The following is a 6,000-nucleotide window of genomic DNA, read 5'->3' on the forward strand; positions in this document are numbered from 1 at the left end:
GATCAGTCAAGGGAACCTCTAATAGGTCCCCTTGAGCGGTGTAGGTTTGAGCAATTACTTGTTGACAGTTATGTTCTATCTTTTCTTCATTGTCTGGAAGAAATGTGGCGGGGTTAAGAGTTGCACAAGTACACAGTCGCAGCACCGGCCCTTCAAGTAATAGAGCCTGATATTTAAGTAAATTGTTGTCTGACAGCCACAAGTCTCCTTTAGTAGTGAGTATGCCATTCACATCATGGATGTCCACAGAGTAAGATCTCTTCCCTGTATTATTTTAACTGCTTCAGATACTAAGACTGCTACTGCTGCCACTACCCATAAACAATGAGGCCAACCCTTTGCCACTGCGTCAATTTCCTTACTCAGGTATGCCACGGGTTGCAAGCTCATCCCTCAGACCTTTGTAAGAACTCCTAGAGCTATTCCTGCTTTTTCCTGTGACATATAAAGAAAAGTCTTGCCCCGTTGGCAAGCTTAACACTGGGGCTTGGGTTAGGGCTTTCTTTAGGGCCTGGAAAGCCACTTCTGCTTCAGGTGTTCACCTTACTAAATGGGTATTGGCTTTCTGAGTTTCCTTAATTAGTGTATATAATGGTCTGGCTCTTTCACCATACCTGGGAATCCATATTCAGCAGAAACCTGTTATGCCAAGGAACCCTCTTAGTAGCTTTAGGGTTTTGGGATGAGGATAAGCCAGTATAGGCTGGATACATTCCTCACTGAGGGCCCTGGTGCCTTTGGATAATTTTAGCCCTAAGTATTTAACCTGCTGTGAGCAGAGCTGAGCCTTTGGTTTGGAAATCTTTTAGTCACAGGTAGCGAGGAAATGTAAGATCCCTTGGGTGGCTTGATGGTGCAAGGTTTCTAAATGGGTGGCTAAAAGTAAATCATCCATGTATCAAAGGACAAGAGTGTCGAGGTATGAGAATTGGCCCAAATCTTGGGCTAATGCCTGGCCAAATAGATGGGGGCTATCCCTGAACGCTTGGGGTAAAACAGATCAGGTGAGTTGAGACGTTGGGTTTGTAGGATCTTCAAAGGCAAACAAGAATTGAGAGTCAGGATATACAGGGATGCAGAAAAAGGCATCCTTAAGGTCCAGGACTGTAAACCACTCTGCTTCCTCTGTATTTGGGAAAGCAGAGTATAAGGGTTAGGTACAGCTGGGTATAGAGGAACAACAACCTCATTGATAATCCTGAGCTCTTGCGCTAACCTCCACTCTCCGTTGGGTTTATGTATTCCTAAATTTGGAGTATTGCAGGGGCTATTGCGTGGTTTTACTAGGCCTTGGGCTTTTAGGTCCTTAACAATCTTTTGGAGTCCTTGTTGGGCCTTGGGTCTAAGGGGGTACTGCCTTTGGTAGGGAAAGGAGGCAGAATCCTTTAGTTTAACTTGAACAGGACGGGCATCCTTTGCTCGTCCATATTGTCCTTCTGTTGCCCAGACTTCAGGATTAATTCCTTCCTCAAGCACAGGATAACAAATGGGTGTTCCTTCTCCTATGTTCAGGTGTATAATGGCCCCTGCCTTTGCTAGAATGTCTCTCCCTAACAAGGGAGTGGGGCTTTCAGGTATAATTAGAAAGGCATGTGAAAAGAGTAAAAGCTCCACAACTTAGTGGCTGGGAGAAGTATCTAGTGACTGGCTGTCCTAGGACCCCGTGGATAGTGGACCCCTTGGAAGACAGTTGTCCCGGACAGAAGAGTAAGACTGAGAAGGCTGAGCTAGTGTCCAGGAGACAGTTAACCTCCTGGCCCTCAATGGTCAAGCATACCTGGGGCTCTGTGAGAGTGATGGCATGGGCTGGCGCTTGCCCCGGGCACCCTCATTCCTGCTGCTGGATCATCTGGTTAGTGGCTTCTGATTCATCGGACCTTCATCCCCTGGGGCTGTGGGCCTTCCAGTGATTCCCTTGACATAAGCGGCATGGATGAGGGGGCAGCTTACTTCTACTTGGACAATCTTTTTTAAAATGTCCTTGTAGACAGCACTGGAAGCAAGCCCTATTAGGCATTCAATTTGCCCAACTTTTCCCTTTTCCAGAGCCTCCAAAGTCTGCTTGCCTGAGGGTGATGACTAAAGCGGTGGCCCTTTTTTAAACCCATTTGTCCCGTTCTGCCTGCTCCTCCTGATCTCTATTATTAAAAAACGAGGTTGCCAAGTTCAATAGGGTTTCTAAGTTTTGCTCTGGGCCTAAGGTGGACTTTTGAAGTTTTTTTCTAATGTCTGCAGCTGACTGAGTGATAAACTTATCCTTTAAGATTAGTTGGCCTTCAATAGAGTCAGGTGACAGAGAGGTATGCCTCCTCAATGCCTCCCTTAGTCTCTCCAGAAAGGCAGTAGGATTTTCTTCCCTTCCCTGTGTTATAGTGGACATCATTGAATAATTCATAGGCTTCTTCCTAGTTTTCCTTAGTCCTTCTAGCACGCAAGTTAGCAAATGTCTGTGGCACCAATCTCCATGTTCTGATTCTGTGTCCCAGTGAGGGTCTACGCTGCGAACTGCCTTCTGGCCTGTAGGGAATCGTTCTCTTTCCTCTCTTGTCATTCTATCATTGACCTGAGATACCAGAGATCGCCAAACTCTCGGGGTGCAGTTATGGCGGCACTTCTCTCATTTGGGGTTAGTGTCTGATTTAGCAGTAACATTAGATCTCTCCATGTCAGATCAAAGGATTGTCCTAACCCTTGTGAAACATCAGCATAGCCATCAGGGTTATCTGAGAATTTACCTAGGTCTATTTTAATTTGCTTTAAGTCTGAGAGAGAAAAAGGTATATGCACTCTGGCTGGGCCGAATTCCCCTCCTCCCACTGCTTGGAGGGGGCATAATCAGGGAATATTGACACTCTTTGGTTCACGGTTTACCCCTTTTTCTATCTCCTTTTGGACGGTTTGGGTTGAAGGGGGGGTCCTTATTAGTTGGGGAAGGAGTCAGGGGGACACTGGGGTAGGGAGGTAGACTGAGGGCATAAATCACACTTTTTACGTAACTGTGAGTTATTTCTTAACGAAAAGAAAGTTTGTACATATGGCACTTCACTACATTTGCCTTCTTCTCTACAAAGAGGTCTAGCTGTAAGATGGTGTTACAATTTATACTTCCCTCAAGAAGCCAGGTTTCTCCCCCTTGAGGAAGATATTGTGGCCCGGTGGTACTGCAGAAGAATATGTCTTTTCTTTCTTGGCACCTGAAGGTCATATTGGTCCTAATCCTCCAGAATACATCTTAGGGGCGTTTTTGCCTTCGGCGGGGAACGTTTCCCATCCGAAAAAATAACATAGGGATGCCAGCGCCCCTAGTCATTTTCCAATGAGCATCAGTCCTAGAGCATCCTCTATGGTCCTAACGCTTATTCCTTTTGAGGGTGAGTAACCACCCATGGACCTCTGCTTATTGGATTAGTTACGCTCACCGATGTAGCAGTCCTGCACCTGTTTTCCCGCCTCTCTTGACGACAAAGAAAGGGGTCCGGGCTGCTGGATTCTAGCGGTCTTTTATCAGTGTGCCCAACATTGCCTTTGCGCTCAGGGGTGAGTCCTAGACCTGGGCTGGGTTCCTGAGTATTTCATAACAACCCAGCTGCCCCATCAAGATGCATTCGCATAAACAACAGTTCTTATGCAAATTCATTTCAGAGAGCATGCAGTGAACCTTTGCAGTCATGACTGAGACAGTGTTTTGATTCTGTAAGTACTTTAAGGCCTGGCTGAGTGCAAACAGCTCGCATGTTTGAGGAGACCAATTATTAGGCAATTTTTCTAACTCTGCTTCCACAAGAGTCTCCTTACCAATTACTGAATCCCCATTGTGGTTTCTTCCTCAATCACCTAGGAGGAACCATCTATTTTCCTGTCCTGAAGGGACTTCCTCCTAGGTCTGGTCGGACCTTTGTATGGTAATTAAGATTTAAATTCCCTGTTGAGAAATCTGCTGGGTTAAGGGAATTATCAGTGGTTGGAGGTACATTACCCTTTTCTAACAGAATAGCCCCACACTTTAAGATTTTTGAGTTAGTAAGCTACCTTTTTGCTTTTTTGACTTAGAATAATTCTGAACTGGTGAGGTGTGCTCACAACAAACTTTCCTCTAAAAGTTATTTTTCTACTTTTAGCAAAGCAGTTGCCACTACTGACTGAATGCATTTGGCCCATCCTTGGGTTACTGGGTTAAGGATTTTTGATAGGAAAGCTACGGGTTGTCAGTGGCCTCAGTGCTTTAGGGCTACGCCCTTATTTACACTGACAACAAAGTGGCATTGGAGTGTTATAGGGTCACGGACAAGACCTTCAATTATCAATTACAGGTTTTAAATTTACCATGGGCCGGGCGCGGTGGCTCACGCCTGTAATCCCAGCACTTTGGGAGGCCGAGGCGGGCGGATCACGAGGTCAGGAGATCGAGACCATCCTGGCTAACATGGTGAAACCCCGTCTCTACTAAAAATGCAAAAAATTAGCCGGGCGAGGCGGCGGGCGCCTGTAGTCCCAGCTACTCGGGAGGCTGAGGCAGGAGAATGGCGTGAACCCGGGAGGCGGAGCTTGCAGTGAGCCGAGATCGCGCCACTGCACTCCAGCCTGGGCGACTAAGCCAGACTCTGTCTCAAAAAAAAAAAAAATAAATAAATAAATTTACCATGGCTTTTAAAGGAATAGGGCACACTTTTTTTTTTTTAACTATTTCCATCTTTTTCTTTTTCTCTTTGACTTCCTGTTTCACTCTCTCTCTCTCTCTCCCCGCCCCCCCCCCCCCTCTCTCTCTCTCTCTCCCCTCATCTCTCTCTCTTAGCCATTACAAACTTGGGGCCCTAGCAAGGGTGGTGGGTAATGGGTCCCACATAACTGCCCATGTCGAGAGCTTTATACCTAAATCGGGAGGGATATCAGGGATAAGACTCCCTGGGTTTATAGCCTAGATGTCTAAAGATGCATCCTAGAGCTTCCTTAGATCCCTTTGGAGATATAACTTGCTAAAGGAAATGAAAGTCTGAACCATTAGTACCTAGGAGGCAGGGATCAGAGGCAGTAGATTCAGAGGCAAGGAGAATTTTGGGGCTACACTTTCAAGAAAGTTGTGGTCCGGACCCAGGAGGTATGGGTCAGAAGGAAAGGTAGAGGTACATGCATGGGTGACTGTTGAGTAGAAACTTCTGGCTGTGACATGATTTCAACCGGCTACTGCTGGGAGTTCGGGACAACAGCTTTCTGCTACTAGTCGGCCCTCGGCTTCCCCAAGAAAACTGAAAGTGGAAGCTGGCTCCAGGCAGACCAATGTGTCCAACCCAGAGGGTTGGGGGTTAGAAAGCCCTTCCTCAGATAGCCTCACACCTGAGTCTTAAGTCCGGCGGCCACGCTAATTATTTTTAACTGGCTGACAGGTGCCCGGTATTTTCCTCCACTTTCCAAGGAAGGACAGAATAGCAAGTGAAAGTGGTCCAATATTACTCACCACTTTGAAGGTCCTTTCGTGGCCACCAAAATGTTACCAGCGGGTCCTTGCTCCCAGAGCTCCCAAGATGGTGGTGGACTGCTTCCAAAATGGCGGCAGGCCACTTCCAAGATGGTGGCAAGCCTCGTGTTCTCTGACCTGGGTTTCTTGGCCTCACGGATTCCAAGGAATGGAATCTTGGGCCATGCAGTGAGTGTTATAGCTCTAACAGAAGTCGTGGGTCACGGAAGAAAACCATGGAACCCAGAGACTAGTGTTTAGCTCAATTAGGATGAACCCAGGCATTTAGCCATGCAGGAACGAGAGCAAGCCTTTAGCCCAATCAGGAGCAGCAATGGGCGCCTCACTGGATCAGGAGCAGACCACCAGTGGTGGATGGCAAGCGAAAGCTCAGCTCGAGTGGTAACAAACACAGACCAGAAGAGTGCAGTTGCAAGGTTTAACAGAGTGACACAGAGTGAAAACACTGCTCCTATACAAAAGGAAAGGACCCAAAGGCTGTTGTTGCGGCTTGAATGCCTGGGTTTATATCCCGATCATTGTCCCTC

The sequence above is a fragment of the Theropithecus gelada genome, chromosome 14 (genome assembly GCF_003255815.1).
Source record: "Theropithecus gelada isolate Dixy chromosome 14, Tgel_1.0, whole genome shotgun sequence".
NCBI classification, from domain to species: domain Eukaryota; kingdom Metazoa; phylum Chordata; class Mammalia; order Primates; family Cercopithecidae; genus Theropithecus; species Theropithecus gelada.